At 39.2% G+C, this 16408-nt stretch overlaps 1 protein-coding gene across 2 annotated transcripts in view; it reads left to right on the forward strand.

Moving 5' to 3' along the window:
* Positions 1-16408, forward strand: part of SUSD1 (sushi domain containing 1) — a 133101-nt gene that overhangs the window by 73761 nt on the left and 42932 nt on the right. The window lies entirely within an intron of this gene.

The following is a 16408-nucleotide window of genomic DNA, read 5'->3' on the forward strand; positions in this document are numbered from 1 at the left end:
GGCGCAGACATCGCTGCAGTTTCTTTTGTTCTCTGATCCTTTTGTTAACAGACAAATTTATGGGCAACCAGAAGAGGCTGCCCCTTTGACAAAAACAGCAGATATAGGGAAGGTCCTACTCCAACCTTCCTGAGGCCTCTCTCTGATACTCACCACTGCTCTGGGTGGACAGATTAGAGGATTCTGAAATGCACTGGATGTTAATGAAGACCATGGAGGCCGAGATGGACGTTTTATTCCATTTTTCATCTCACATTGTGCCGGGCTGCCTTGTCCTACCGGTATGGGCAGAGATAGTTCAAGGAGCACCTCATGACACCATAAACTTAAGCCCCAAATACATTTCCAACTGCATAATGATACTGACAATTTGAAGTGAATTCTCTCCAATTGTTAAATTCTTAGAGTATATTAAAGTCTAAAACCCGACACTTTTTGTAAACTAAACTATAAATGCATTGAAGTCCCAAATTCTTTCCTCTCCAATGTCGTCTCTACTGAGCCAGAGCAATCCTACTGGAATGGAAAATGTGTTCGTGTGTTGTACCCTAGAAACCTTGTTTGTAATAAGCATTACTCCTTCAGGGTATGGGGGAGTGGCAAGTGCTAAGGTCCTGAGGCAGGTATGGCCTTGCCTTGTCTAGGAATGTGAAGGAAGTCAGTATGGGTAGAGCACAGTGAACGGGGGACAGTAGTAGGACATGAGGTCTAAATCTAGCTTGAGTATGGTGGGGGGGGGTGTCAAGTTAAGAAAGAAGTCTCCTGTTCTCTTCTGCTTTGCCACGTGGACCCTAAATTACTACTAGTCTTACACATAATCAAGCAGTTATTCAGCCTCTACAGGTTACCAAGCAGTCTGGAGCCCACCACCCCCTGTCAGGTTAAACTTAGATCAGGAAGTCTCTTCTCAGGTTAGCCGGATTCATTTTAGCACTGTGCTTCCCATATGTTTTTGCAATGGTGGCTTTAAGTCTTTCCTGATGATTGTTCCAAGTATTTAGAACCACTTCATTTTCATTTCTCACTCGAGCCCTATTTTTACCCACCGTTTGCCATTGCTGAAGGTCTGTATCTGCTTAGTGAAAGAATCTCCTTTCTTGGCTCTGCACCCATAGCTCTCCAAGGGCAACGTAGTGAGACTGTCTCAAAAAAAAGAAAGAAAGAAAGAAAGGAGATTCTTTCTGGGCAGCATACCCCACACATACAGTAGTTAACTCTTTAAGTGAAACACATTGTCTTTATTTCTTAAGTCTCAGTTTCCTGTTCTTTTCTCTGAATTTTTCTATCCTTAGAAAGTTCCCAGGAATTGTTGTAGTTCTGAACTCCCTGGGCTCCTGTTATTGAATGTCTGCCTCTGAGTCTTGATTCCTGGTTAGGAGGTTTCACATTTGTCTCTCATGGAGAATCGCCCTGGGCTGATTTCTTGAGCTGCTATTAAGGTTCTGGCCTACTGAGGTCCAGGGACTCGCCTAGGATTTCACCCAGTCTCCACCTTTCCTTAAAATTGGGTTTCTGAGACTTAAATGGTTTGCACTTCTTTGGTAGGAACTGAAGCAGTCCTTCCTGCCATAGTTTCCTTTTCTGCATCAGAGAGATAAGCCTCCAATGTTCCCCGAGTGTTCCTACTGTTCCGGCAGTTCTACTGAGCTTTAAGCCTTTATTTCATTTTTTAAATTTTTTTTTTGAGGCAAAGTCTGACTTTGCCACCCTCGGTAGAGTGCCGTGGCGTCATAGCTCACAGCAACCTCAGACTCCTGGGCTCAAGCAATCCTCTTGCCTCAGCCTCCCGAGTAGCTGGGACTGCAGGTGCCAGCCACAACGCCCGGCTATTTTTAGAGATGGAGTCTCAATCTTGCTGGGCCTGTTCTGGAACTCCCGAGCTCAGGTAATCCACCCACCTTGGCCTCCCAGAGTGCTAGGATTATAGCCTTCCATCGAAGTTGTTTCTATTCCTTTTTTATCCCCAGCCAGGACTTACTACCTTTTGCTAGGTCTTAGTACTTTTCTTGTCTACATTTGTTTTTTGTTTTCAGACTTAGATTTTCGTTCTCCTAATCCATTACTATGGAAGTTGCCTGTGAGGTCTCCGTAGAGAGAGAATGAAGCCAGAGAGTTCTGGATCTGCAACGAACACCCAGTGGTTCAAGTATTTCAAGAGGCTCAATTCTGCCCACCCTCACTTTTGTCAGGAGGTATTTATTTCTATTCAGTTCAGGCTATGACCCAGCCCTGGCACTCTACCCAGGGTGACGAAGTGAGACTCTGTTTCAAAAAGAAAAACAAAAACAATGCCATCTGAAACTCACTTAACAATATTTGAAGAATTGTCCAGTGGTCTTTTCTAGTCTTTCTCTTTTTAAATATGTTCATATTTCCTGTAACTACAGATTATCCCAGTTGTAATTATCAAGGAGGAGTTCCCTATGAATGCCTATTCTGGCTCCCCTATTTAAAACTTTTCCTTGTCATATTTTTCTGGACAGGTCAATATGATTTCAAATTTTCTTCTTCTCCTTAGTGCTGTTGCCTTCACTTTATTTCATTTTTGCCTAATCTTATTCTAGCTGTAGGTCCAAAGCCTATTTTGTACATTGATTTCATTTCTTTCCCAGAGCCTGGGAAAATCTCACTTCTAGAAAAAGAGAGTTCTAGGCATATACTTTTTTTTTTTTTTTTTCTTTGAAGCAGAGTCTCAAGCAGTCACCCTGGGTAGAGTGCCGTGGTGTCACAGCTCACAGCAACCTCCAACTATTGTGCTTAAGTGACTATTGCCTCAGCCTCCCAAGTAGCTGGGACTACAGGTGCCCACCACAATGCCTGCTATTTTTTGGTTGTAGTTGTCATTGTTGTTTGGCAGGCCTGGGCTGGATTCGAACCCGCCAGCTCCTGTGTACATGGCTGGCGCCCTAACCACTGAGCTACAGGCGCTGAGCCATCTAGGCATATACTTTTTATTATTCCTTCTTAACATTTGAATTTGTAATAATTCCACTGGATTTTTTTTTTTTTTTCTATTTCAACCTAAGAAGAATCCCTTCGGTATAATCCCCGGTCTGGGTTTCTGTGAAATAAATAATCTAAAGCAATTTGAAAGCCTGTGGTGTAGGGGTGAATCCTGAACCTATGGAAAAACCATAGGGTTTCCAGGATCCAGTCTTTTCATAATTCTCTCCTTAGTCCTGAAGTTCCAAACGGGATATAAAGGAACGGAATTTGGACAGTATATCTAGTATTAGCTCCTACTGTTCAGCTCCCCAAAATGCTCTTTAAAATATTTCCAAAATCTGCTACATATGCTACCTTTGTGCATCTCAAACCTTAGCAAGCATAAGAATTACCTGGAGAGCTTATTAAAACACAGGTTTCTGGGCTCCATTCTAGAGGCTCTGATTCAGTAGGTCCGGAGTAGGGATCCCACAATTTCATTTCTGGTAGGCTCCCAGGCTTTGCCAATGCTGTCAGTTCACATTTTGAGTGGCACTGCTCTAACCACATAGACCATATCTATTTTTGGGCAATTTAAAGGCCCTCATAGGCAAAGAAATGATTAAAAAACAAAACAAAAAAAAAAGAATGGTAGCTAAAATATTTCTGTCTGCTCATGCCTGAGAAGTCTCTGTGTTAAAGGTTTGCCTTGTTTGCAAAGGTTTCCTGATAATTGAATAACTACCTCATCTGTTCCTGCATTCTAGCGGCAGAGACCAAGAACCCCCACCTTCCCCATGGTTCTTGGCTCCCTGTGGCTGCTCTTGTCTTTATACTCAAGGTCTCAATTGCTACATCTATATTTTTCAGGGGACGACTGGATCATACCAGCTCCTTTCCATCTGAGATGACACAGGACAGACAGATAAATGAGCAGTAGAGTATCAGTCTCAGCAAGTTCCCGGGAGCTCCCTCCAATGCCAAGTTTCGGATAAAAGCTATATTGGAGGATGAGGTTTAGATATGTGGCCAAATGGGGCTTCCTTCTCCTTTCCCCTTGGAATGTGGGCAGTTGGGTCTGTCAGGGAGCTTTGCATGGTTTACCCACACCGTTTCAGACAGAAAGACAGGGGAAAGAGCAGTGAGCAGACGCTGTTTACTCTTGGAGCCTGGAGGGATGTGTCATGCCCCTTCTATGTAAGCACAGGCAGGTTGCAGGGAGCAAGAGTCCGCATCTTGTTTGGGTGGTGACCTGTAATACATGAATGTTGTCCACTAGGAAATGTGCCTTGAGAAACAACAGTCTCCTACCATTAGATACATGTATACAGTACCTCCTGTGAGGAATAATGAGTAGGGAGTGGAGAGAAGCCAAAATAGTCCTTTTCTTTATGGAAATGGGAAGACAGGTAAATGGCAACCTTTAACCTACTTGAACAAGGTAATTAATTTTCTTCTGTAATGTTAGAGGTTTGAAAAGGAAAGGTACATTGTAATTCTGGGAGTCTATGTTAGGAGAGCAATTCAAATTACTTTTAGCTTCCTTTAAATTCATTTATTTGAACATCCAATGTTTTTGATTGATTTATCATCATTTTATTTATCAAATTTTGTGGGTTTTTTTTTTTTTTAGATAGGGTTCTGTTGCCTGAGCTAGAGCGCAGTGTTGTCATCATAGCTCATGGCAAACTTCAAACTCCTGTGCTCAAGTGACCCTCCTGCCTCAGTCTCTGGAGTAGCTGGGACTATAGGAGTGTGCCACCAGGCCCAGATAATTTTTGTATTTTTTTCGTAGAGACAGAGCTCTTGCTTTTACTCTTGCTCAGGCTGGTCTCAAACTCCTGGCCTCAAGCAATCCTTCCAGCTTGGATTCCAAAGTGGTAGGATTACAGGTTTGAGCCACCACACCTGGTCTGTTTTGTATTCTTATTGATGTATATAATTTATTCATATAGTAAGAGCATTAGTCTTTTGATTATTACTTTTGTCAAACCTTTCTCCTGTTTATGTTTTTATTTTTTATTATTATTTTTTTTGAGACAGAGTCTCATTGTTACCCTGGGTAGAATGCTATGGTGTCATAGCTCACAGCAATCACAAACTCTTGGGCTCAAGCAGTCCTTTTGCTTCAGCCTTCTGGGTAACTGGGACTACAGGTGTCTGTCACAAAGCCCAGCTATTTTTTCTATTTCTAGTAGAGAGAGGGATCTCACTTTGCTCAGGCTGGTCTTGAACCCCTGAGCACAGGTAATCTACCTGCCTCGGCCTCTCGGAGTGCTAGGATTATAGGTATGAGCTGCCATGTCCAACCTGTTTTATGTTTTTTTTTTTTAAATTTTGTTTATGATGTTTTGATATATAAAGGTTTTAGATATTTATGTAGCCAAGTCTATTGTTTTTCCTTTGTGATTTATTATATTAATATTAAATATAGAATTTTTTAAAACTAAAGAGTATGTCCCATCTTATTTCTAGGAAACACGTTAAGATAAGTGATCTGCATGGGTGTATAAAATAAAAGGTAATAGATTAGAAGTCTGAGCTAAAGAAGAAAGAAAACAAAGGCAGGGACTTTAAAAAAAAAGGTAGGAGTAAGGGTAAGAGTAATTTATATCTTTACAACTTATTCATGGCTCACAAATTTGGGTGTAAGTTTTTTTATACAGTTAGAAAGAGAATTATTACAATGTTCATAAGGTTATAACAGAGCAGTGTTTTTCGGGGAAAGTATATTTTCCCCCAAAACATTAAGATTAGGTAGGAATTTCTGTCTCATAAATAGGGCAATGTATGTGCAGTATTTTATGAGGATTTTTTTTTTTTTGAGCCAGAGTCTCGCCATCATCCTGAGTAAAGTGCTGTGGTATCACAGCTCACAGTAACCTCAAACCCTTGGATTGCTCAAGCAATCCTCTTGCCTCAGTCTCCCAAGTAGCTGGGCCTGTAGGCACCTGCCACTACACCTGGCTACTAATGAGGATTTTAAGGCTGACTTTTATATTGTTCTTCTACACGGCTTATTATATTATAAAACAGCACAATTTGGCATGGAGTGGACAGGAAAGATGCGTTAGAAATGCCTGCTCTCTGCTGATTTGGCTTGATTTGGGGTAAGTTTAGGTTATTTAAATACTTGGAGGTATGACTGGAGTCCATTTCTCTCAAGCAGTATTGCCTACATATCGTTTCTCTCAGCTGAGATTTGATGAACGTTTGGTGTCATCAAGCTTGAGAATGTTCTTTCTCATGAGTACCCAGAGAGCAGTTGTTCCGTGCTGCCCATTGAATAACAAAGGGTTGTGTCTGAACAGAAGGCTGCCTGCCTGTGTTGGAAGGTTGAGCCCAGGGAACTGAGCCAAGGGAATTGTTTGAATCTGTTCTGCCAATGAATGGCTGATTGAACCCTCAGAATTCCTCTCTATCTAATATGGTCACAGACAGTTAGCCTGGAAAATTTCATGGTAGTTGTAACTGGATATCAAATTTGTCTAAAGAAAAAATTTCAATAAAATATAACAGTAAAGCTCCCAGTTGTCTTATTCCCACTTAGATAAACTGTACACAGGGGTGGCACCTGCGGCTCAAAGGAGTAGGGTGCCAGCCCCATGTGCCGGAGGTGGCAGGTTCAAATCCAGCCCCAGCCAAAACTGCAAAAAAAAAAAAAGATAAACTGTACACAAAGGTATACAGCAAGGGTAACTAAAATGATACTGCTATTTATAGAGCAGCTATGAAAATAGTAACTTCGCTTTTAGAATAGTTGAGTTATAGCTATTCTTTTTGACAATATTTAGCTTGCAAAGCCAACTGTCTATTTAGGCTACTTCTAATTGGAGATTTTAAAAACCGTATCGTTTATGTATAAAAGAATGCTTGCTAATCTGTTCTCTTTAGCAGAGGGAGTGTGCATGCATTTATATATTTCTAAAATAGTGTTGGTAAATTTTAAAGAAATTAAAAGAAGAGGGAACAGGACATTTTTTTCTGGAGAATAAAGCCCTGGTAGAAAACCTTAACTCTTTTTTCTTTCTTTCTTTCTTTTTTTTTTGTTTTTGAGACAGTCTCACTTTGTTGCCCAGGTTATAGTGCCATGGCGTCAGCCTCGCTCATTAGCAACCTCAAATTCCTGGGCTCAAGTGATCCTCCTCCCCCAGCCTCTAGAATAGCTGGGACTACAGGCACCTGCCACAACACTGGGCTCATTTTTCTATTTTTAGTATTTCTATTTTAGTTATTTCTATATTTATTTATTTCTATATTTAGTATTTCTATTTTAGCAGAGTCTCAAACCCCTGCGCTCTAGCAATCTGCCTCACCTTCTCAGAGTGTAGGATTTACAGGCATGAGCCACCACGCCTGGCCAAAAACCTTAACTCTTAAGGTGTCTTTCTGTTGCAGATTTTCTAACAGTGTGCATAACTTGAGATCTGTTTTGACCTTATAAAAAACTTCTGCCATAACTGATTCCTGTTCACAGAATGAAAGTCCAAACAAAAGATGATAAAGACTATGAATAATTAAATGTTTTTTCTGATGTTTTCCCACAAAATGATAAATGTTGTAATAGTATTCTGCGGTGGAAGAATTATGTCTGAAGTCTACCTGCTTTTCTTATAAACCATTAGCTTGAAAACCCATACTTACAGTTGGTCAAGTCAGAAATTGGCATGTATTTTGCTTGGAATATCTAATCATCTGAATATGCCAAGGGTGGAGAGAGTAAATGGTTATTCTTTTTAAAGATAAGGACCTTGTAAATCCAGCTAGGTAGGACCATATCCATTATCTTTACTCAGAAAGATGAATAAGTTATTTAGAATTGGAGCCCTCCACTAAATGGGTCCTAAATGGCTCTGAAGGCAAAAGGTTCATCTCATTCTCTTCAGGACCTCCATATTCCAATCATTTGTGCAGACAAAAAGGCTCCAAGACTGTTGTCCCCTAGGCTGAAATCAGAGAAGAGATCACAACTTCTTAGTCTAAAATATTCACTAATTCTGCAGAAGAAAGAAAACGAAGATATCTTTTTATTTCATTTACTTGTAACTTTTAAATGTGATATAATTGAAAAATTTTCCCTTTCTGCCCATGTGCACGGTCCCTCTCTCCCTTCCTGAAACATGTCCCCCTTGGTCATTGTTATTTTCTTATGTGGTATTGGATTCTGTTCACTAGTATTTTCTGTAGTATTTTTGTACCAACATTCTTATTTGATATTGATCTATAATTTCTCTCTTGTTGTGGCCCTGTCTTTATCAAGCTTTAGGCACCATTATTTTCCTTGCTTTATAAAAAGCATTTGACTGTTTTCCTTCATTATTCCTTCGTGGAGCAATTCACGTAGCAGTGGACTATCTGCTTTGGGACGGTTTGATAGAATTCATCAAATTCTATGAAATGGCATCTCCCTCTTGCTTAGGCTGGTCTTGAACTCCTGAGTTCAAGCAGTCCTCCTGCCTTAGCCTCTCAGACTGCTGGGATAATAGGTGTGAGTTTAATTTTTAAGTTTTATTTGTTTTTATTTATTATTATTATTTCTTTTACTTATTCTTATTTTTTGAGACAAGGTCGTGTTCTGGTTGCCCCGGCTAGAGTGCAGTGGTGTCATTGTAGCTCACTGCAACCTCAAACTCCTGCAGTCCTCCTGCCTCAGCCTCCCAGGTAGCTGGGACACAGGTACACACCACAGTACCTAGCTAATTTTAAATATTTTTTGTAGACACAGGGATCTCACTGTTTTCCAGACTGGTCTTGAACTCCCAATCTTAAGTGATAGTCCTGTCTTGACTTTCCAAAGTGCCCATCCAAATTTTAAAATTTATTTGTATATTGGTCTACAAAGTAGTTTTGTTTAATTTTTTGAATTTTCTTTGGTTTCAGTGAATATTTCTCCCTTTTTTCATTTTCTTTTCCTTTTTTGAATATGTTAGCTAATGGTTTATCTATTTTATAGTATTTCCCAAGATTTTGGTTTATTAATTTTATCTATTCCCCCCACCCCCCAATCAGGGATTAGCAGAGTATGGCCTGTGGGCAAAATCAGGCCTGTCACCTGTTTTCATAAATAAATTTTCTTCGAACAAAGGCAGAGTTGAGTGGTTGTGACAGAACTGTCTGGCCAGGCAAAATCCTAAAATATGTACATTTCTGTCCCTTTATAAAAAATTCCTGATTCTTGTTCTCCATCATTAATTTCTGCTTTCATAATTATTATATGTGTATCCTTTCTCATGCTTTCTTTTTCTTTACAAAGGTGGTTGTGTTATATGGTCATTGTCAATTGTGGCCTTCAGCATTCAAAAACATCCTTCTTGGCGTGGTGCCGTAGCTCAGTGAGAAGGGCGTCAGCCCCATACATCAAAGCTGGCCGGTTCGAGCCCGACCCAGGGCTGCTAAACAACAATGACAACTGCAACCAAAAAATAGCCGGGCATTGTGGCGGGCGCTTGTAGTCCCAGCTGAGGCAAGAGAATCGCTTAAGCCTGGGAGGCTGAGGCAAGAGAATCGCTTAAGCCCAAGAGTTGGGGGTTGCTGTGAGCTGTGATTATTGCACAGCACTCTACCAAGGGCGACATAGTAAGACTGTCTCAAAAAAAAAAAAAAAAAAAAGTCCTTCTTTGCTGTATTTAATGCTTTTAGACTCAGAATTCTACTTTGATTGTGATCTCTATTTTTTTTTTTTGCAGTTTTTGGCAAGGGTCAGGTTTGAACTCACCACCTCCAGTATATGGGGCCAGCGCCTTCTCCTTTGAGCCACAGGGACCACACCTGTGATCTCTATTTTCTTTTGGTTTCCATTCGTCTGGTTTATCATTGTCCATCACTTTAGCCTTTCTGGATCATTTTATTTTAGGTGTCCCTTCTGTATATAACACTTAATTGGATCTTCCATTACAAGACAAATTGAAGATATTTTATCTTTTTTTTTTGAACTCTATTTAAATTGAAAATCTTTTTACCTTTTAATCTGCAACTTATGTCCATGTACAGCTACTGATAGGACTGATATGTTTAAACAATTCTGTTCTATTATTTTATAACAACTTATATGTGTTGTATTTTTTGCATTTCTTTCTGTGATTTTTTTTTTTGCTATTCTACTTTTATTTATTTTTAAAGGAAGATTTATAACTATTTTTTCTAGTGGCTGCCTTTTAAAAATGCTCTATTTCTTGCTTTCTCATCTAACTTTTTCCCATCTGGTTTGTTAGTTTTAATGTCATCCTTTAACAATCACTGATCTTATGATGTTCAGTTAGTTTATTTTCCTTTTTCTCTGTCACGTCTCCTCCCTATTTTGTAGGTGTATTATTTGTATTTTTTTTTTTTTCCGGTTTTTGGCCAGGGTCGGGTTTGAACCCACCACCTCCAGCATATGGGGCCAGCATCCTACTCCTTGAGACACAGGTGCCGCCCCCCTGCTATTTGTATTTTATAGCATTTATATGTCACTTCTCTACCCCATCTTTGTTTTGGTCTTAGAGCTACAATTTAATATATCAACTGCTTACCAGCAATCCTTTCACTGAATGAAGCTTCCTCAGTTGTATCTTGAATGAAACTCATCTTCTAACAGACTTCTCAAGAGTACAGTAGCCTCTGTGTTCTCACATATTTAGTTTCATTTCTCTATAGCCTTGATACTTGAAAGATAGCTTGGTTGGATGTAAAAATCTCAGTTCTCACTTTCTTGATGAGTTTCTTAAAAATATTCAGTTCTTTGGTTGCCCTGCTTTTTACACAGTTTTTGAGAAGTCTGATGCAGCCTAATTCTTTTGCCTTGGGTCTTATTTGTTTATTTTTTTGAGTGGAGACCCTGAGGATTTTATTTTTTTATTTTTTATTTTTTGCCCCCGATTGAGACTGCCAGTGGAATTTCTTTATCTTTAAAGTCAGATCTAATACTTTTTTTTTTTTTTTATTGTTGGGGATTCATTGAGGGTACAATAAGCCAGGTTACACTGATTGCAATTGTTAGGTAAAGTCCCTCTTACAATCATGTCTTGCCCCCATAAAGTGTGACACACACCAAGGCCCCACCCACCTCCCTCCTTCCCTCTTTCTGTTTCCCGCCCCATAACCATAATTGTCATTAATTGTCCTCATATCAAAATTGAGTACATAGGATTCATGCTTCTCCATTCTTGTGATGCTTTACTAAGAATAATGTCTTCCACGTCCATCCAGGTTAATACGAAGGATGTAAAGTCTCCATTATTTTTAATGGCTGAATAGTATTCCATGGTATACATATACCACAGCTTGTTAATCCATTCCTGGATTGGTGGGCATTTAGGCTGTTTCCACATTTTGGTGATTGTAAATTGAGCTGCAATAAACAGTCTAGTACAAGTGTCCTTATGATAAAAGGATTTTTTTCCTTCTGGGTAGATCCCCAGTAATGGGATTGCAGGATCAAATGGGAGGTCTAGCTTGAGTGCTTTGAGGTTTCTCCATACTTCCTTCCAGAAAGGTTGTACTAGTTTGCAGTCCCACCAGCAGTGTAAAAGTGTTCCCTTCTTTCCACATCCACGCCAGCATCTGCAGTCTTGAGATTTTGTGATGTGGGCCATTCTCACTGGGGTTAGATGATATCTCAGGGTTGTTTTGATTTGCATTTCTCTAATATATAGAGATGATGAACATTTTTTCATGTGTTTGTTAGCCATTCGTCTGTCGTCTTTAGAGAAAGTTCTATTCATGTCTCTTGCCCATTGATATAAGGGATTGTTGGCTTTTTTCATGTGGATTAATTTGAGTTCTCTATAGATCCTAGTTATCAAGCTTTTGTCTGATTGAAAATATGCAAATATCCTTTCCCATTGTGTAGGTTGTCTCTTTGCTTTGGTTATTGTCTCCTTAGCTGTACAGAAGCTTTTCAGGTTAATGAAGTCCCATTTGTTTATTTTCGTTGTTGTTGCAATTGCCATGGCAATCTTCTTCATGAAGTCTTTCCCCAGCCCAATATCTTCCAGTGTTTTTCTTATGCTTTCTTGGAGGATTTTTATTGTTTCATGCCTTGAGTTTAAGTCCTTTATCCATCTTGAATCAATTTTTGTGAGTGGGGAAAGGTGTGGGTCCAGTTTCAGTCTTTTACATGTAGACATCCAGTTCTCCCAACACCATTTATTGAATAGGGAGTCTTTCCCCCAAGGTATGTTCTTGTTTGGTTTATCGAAGATTAGGTGGTTGTAAGATGTTAGTTTCATTTCTTGGTTTTCAATTCGATTCCAAGTGTCTATGTCTCTGTTTTTGTGCCAGTACCATGCTGTCTTGAGCACTATGGCTTTGTAGTACAGACTAAAATCTGGTATGCTGATGCCCCCAGCTTTATTTTTGTTACAGAGAACTGCCTTAGCTATACGGGGTTTTTTCCGGTTCCATACAAAATGCAGAATCGTTTTTTCCAAATCTTGAAAGTACGATGTTGGTATTTTGATAGGAATGGCATTGAATAGGTAGATTGCTTTGGAAAGTATAGACATTTTAACAATGTTGATTCTTCCCATCCATGAGCATGGTATGTTCTTCCATTTGTTAATATCCTCTGCTATTTCCTTTCTGAGGATTTCATAGTTTTCTTTATAATAGAGGTCCTTCACCTCCTTCGTTAGGTATATTCCTAGGTATTTCATTTTCTTTGAGACTATGGTGAAGGGAGTTGTGTCCTTAATTAGCTTCTCATCTTGAGTGTTATTGGTGTACACAAAGGCTACTGACTTGTGGACATTGATTTTATATCCTGAAACATTACTGTATTTTTTGATGACTTCTAGGAGTCTTGTGGTTGAGTCTTTGGGGTTCTCTAAGTATAAGATCATGTCGTCAGCAAAGAGGGAGAGTTTGACCTCCTCTGCTCCCATTTGGATTCCCTTTATTTCCTCGTCTTGCCTAATTGTATTGGCTAGAACTTCCAGCACTACGTTGAATAGTAAAGGTGACAGAGGACAACCTTGTCTGGTTCCATTTCTAAGAGGAAAAGCTTTGAGTTTTACTCCATTCAGTAAAATATTGGCTGTGGGTTGGTCATAGATAGCTTCAATCAGTTTTAGAAATGTGCCACCTATGCCTATACTCTTCAGTGTTCTAATTAGAAAAGGATGCTGGATTTTATCAAATGCTTTTTCTGCATCTATTGAGAGGATCATGTGATCTTTATTTTTGCCTCTGTTAATATGGTGGATAACGTTTATAGACTTGCGTATGTTAAACCAGCCTTGCATCTCTGGGATGAAGCCTACTTGATCATAATGAATGACTTTTTTGATGATAAGCTGTAATCTATTGGCTAGGATTTTGTTGAGAATTTTTGCGTCTATGTTCATGAGTGAGATTGGTCTGAAATTCTCCTTTTTGTTTGGGTCCTTTCCTGGTTTTGGTATCAGGGTGATGTTTGCTTCATAGAATGTGTTGGGGAAGATTCCTTCCTCCTCAATTTTTTGGAATAATTTCTGCAGTACAGGAATAAGCTCTTCCTTGAAGGTTTGATAGAATTCTGGAGTGAAGCCATCTGGACCAGGGCATTTTTTGGTTGGAAGATTTTTTATTGTTTCTTTGATCTCAGTGCTTGAAATTGGTCTGTTCAGGAGCTCTATTTCTTCCTGGCTGAGTCTAGGGAGAGGGTGTGATTCCAAATATTGATCCATTTCTTTCACATTGTCAAATTTCTGGGCATAGAGTTTCTGGTAGTATTCAGAGATGATCTCTTGTATCTCTGTGGGATCAGTTGTTATTTTCCCTTTATCATTTCTGATTGAGGTTCCTAGAGATTTTACTTTTCTATTCCTTGTTAGTCTGGCCAATGGTTTATCTATTTTATTTATTTTTTCAAAAAACCAACTCCTTGTTTCATTAATTTTCTGAATGATTCTTTTGTTTTCAATTTCATCGATCTCTGATTTGATTTTGAATATTTCTTTTCTTCTACTGAGTTTAGGCTTAGATTGTTCTTCTATTTCCAATTCCATATGATCTCTTGTGAGATTGTTGATGTGCTCTCTTTCTGTTTTTCGAATGTAGGCGTCTAAAGCGATGAATTTTCCTCTCAAAACTGCTTTTGCAGTATCCCACAGGTTTTGGTAGCTTGTGTCTTCATTGTTGTTATGCTCAAGGAAGTTAATGATTTCCTGTTTTATTTCTTCCTTCACCCATCTGTTATTCAACAGAAGATTGTTTAGTTTCCATGCCTTTGGGTGAGGTTGAGCATTTTTGTTAGAGTTGAGTTCCACCTTTAGTGCCTTATGGTCTGAAAAGATACAAGGTAAAATTTCAATTTTTTTGATTCTGTTGATAATTGTTTTGTGTCCCAGGATATGATCAATTTTGGAGAATGTTCCATGGGGTGATGAGAAGAATGTATATTCTTTATCTTTGGGATGGAGTGTTCTATATGCGTCTATCAGGCACAGTTGTTCTAGGGTCTCATTTAAGTCTCTTATATCCTTGTTTAATTTCTGTTTAGAGGATCTGTCCAGCTCTGTAAGAGGAGCGTTAAGGTCCCCTGTTATTATGGTATTATTGGATATCATATTGCTCAGACTGAGTAAGGTCCGTTTCAAGAATCTGGGAGCATTTAAATTGGCTGCATAGATATTTAGAATTGAAATGTCTTCTTGTTGTATTTTTTCCCTTGACCAATATAAAGTGACCATCTTTGTCTTTTTTGACTTTAGTTGCTTTAAATCCACATGTATCTGAAAATAAGATTGCAACTCCTCTTTTCTTCTGAATTCCATTTGCCTGAAAAATTGTCTTCCAACCCTTGACTCGGAGCTTTAATTTGTCTTTTGAAGCCAGGTGTGTTTCTTGCAGACAGCAAATGGATGGCTTGTGTTTTTTAATCCAGTCAACCAATCTATGTCTCTTCAGTGGGGAATTCAAGCCATTAACATTTATTGAGATAATTGATAAGTGTGGTATTATTCTATTCGTCTTATTTTTGTGAGAGTCCATTGCTTAGTTTTGTCTTTTGCATCAGTGTGGAGGTTTGGTTCTGTCCTTTAATTTCTGAGTTCTTACTTTGCTGCTGATCCATTGTGGTGGTCTGTGTGTAGAACAGGTTGAAGTATTTCCTGTAGAGCTGGTCTTGTGGTGAATTTCCTCAATGTTTGTATATCCATAAATGATTTGATTTCTCCATCAATTTTGAAGCTTAGCTTAGCAGGGTACAGAATTCTGGGCTGGAAATTGTTCTGTTTAAGTAGATTAAAGGTAGATGACCATTGTCTTCTTGCTTGGAAAGTTTCATTAGAGAAGTCTGCAGTCACTCTGATGGATTTGCCCCTGTAGGTCAACTGGCTCTTACTCCTGGCAGCTTGCAGAATCTTTTCTTTTGTCTTGACTTTGGACACGTTCATCACAATGTGTCTTGGAGAAGCTCGGTTAGAGTTGAGGCGACCTGGGGTCTGATAGCCCTCTGAAAGCAGTGTTTCAGAATCTTTGGTGATATTTGGGAAATTTTCTTTTATAATATTCTCTAGTATGGCTTCCATTCCTCTGGGGCATTCTTCTTCCCCTTCTGGAATTCCTATAACTCGTATGTTGGAACGCTTCATAAAGTCCCATAATTCTGACAGTGAACTTTCTGCTTTCTCTCTCTTCTTTTCTGCCTCTTTTACTATCTGAGTTATCTCAAAAACTTTGTCTTCTACCTCTGAAATTCTTTCTTCTGCATGGTCTAACCTGTTGCTGATACTTTCCATTGCATCTTTAAGTTCCCTGATTGACTGTTTCATTTCCTTCAGCTCTGCTATATCCTTTCTATATTTTTCATATCATTCATCTCTGATTTGATTCTGTTTTTGGATTTCCTTTTGGTTATTTTCCACTTTCTTAGCAGTTTCCTTCATTGTTTCCATCATTTCTTTCATTGTTTTCAACATGTGTATTCTAAATTCCCTTTCTGTCATTCCTAACATTTCTGTATAGGTGGAATCCTCTGCAGTAGCTACCTCATGGTCCCTTGGCGGGGTTGTTCTGGACTGGTTCTTCATGTTGCCTGGAGTTTTCTGCTGATTCTTCCTCATGGGTGATTTCTTTTATCTGTTTCCTTGCCCTAATTTTCCTTTCACTTCCTCTTGCTCTTTAAGTTCTCGTGCCTGTGGACTAAGGGTTACAGGACCAGAAGGGTGAGAAGGTTTAAGAGCAAAAAAGGGATGAAAGAAAGGAGGACCGAGTGATAAGGAAAAAAAAGAAAAATAGAGAAAGGAGAGGGGGTGGGTAAAGGGAATATTGACAAAAAGCAGAGAGGCACAGAAAGAGGGAGACAGAGCAATATAGGTGTACAGTAGGTTACTTTGATACAACCTTAAAAAAAAAAACCACCTTCTGGGGGTGCCCAGTTGGGTGGTTCCCTTGAGGTCAGCAGCTCTTTGCTCACCTGATCAGACACAGTACCCCACCTCCACCAAGTAGAGAGGAAAGACAAAAATGCTATAAATCAAACCAAAACAAGCAAACAGAAAACTTTACGGGATAAAATTGG

Source organism: Nycticebus coucang, chromosome 2 (genome assembly GCF_027406575.1).
Source record: "Nycticebus coucang isolate mNycCou1 chromosome 2, mNycCou1.pri, whole genome shotgun sequence".
NCBI classification, from domain to species: Eukaryota; Metazoa; Chordata; class Mammalia; order Primates; family Lorisidae; genus Nycticebus; species Nycticebus coucang.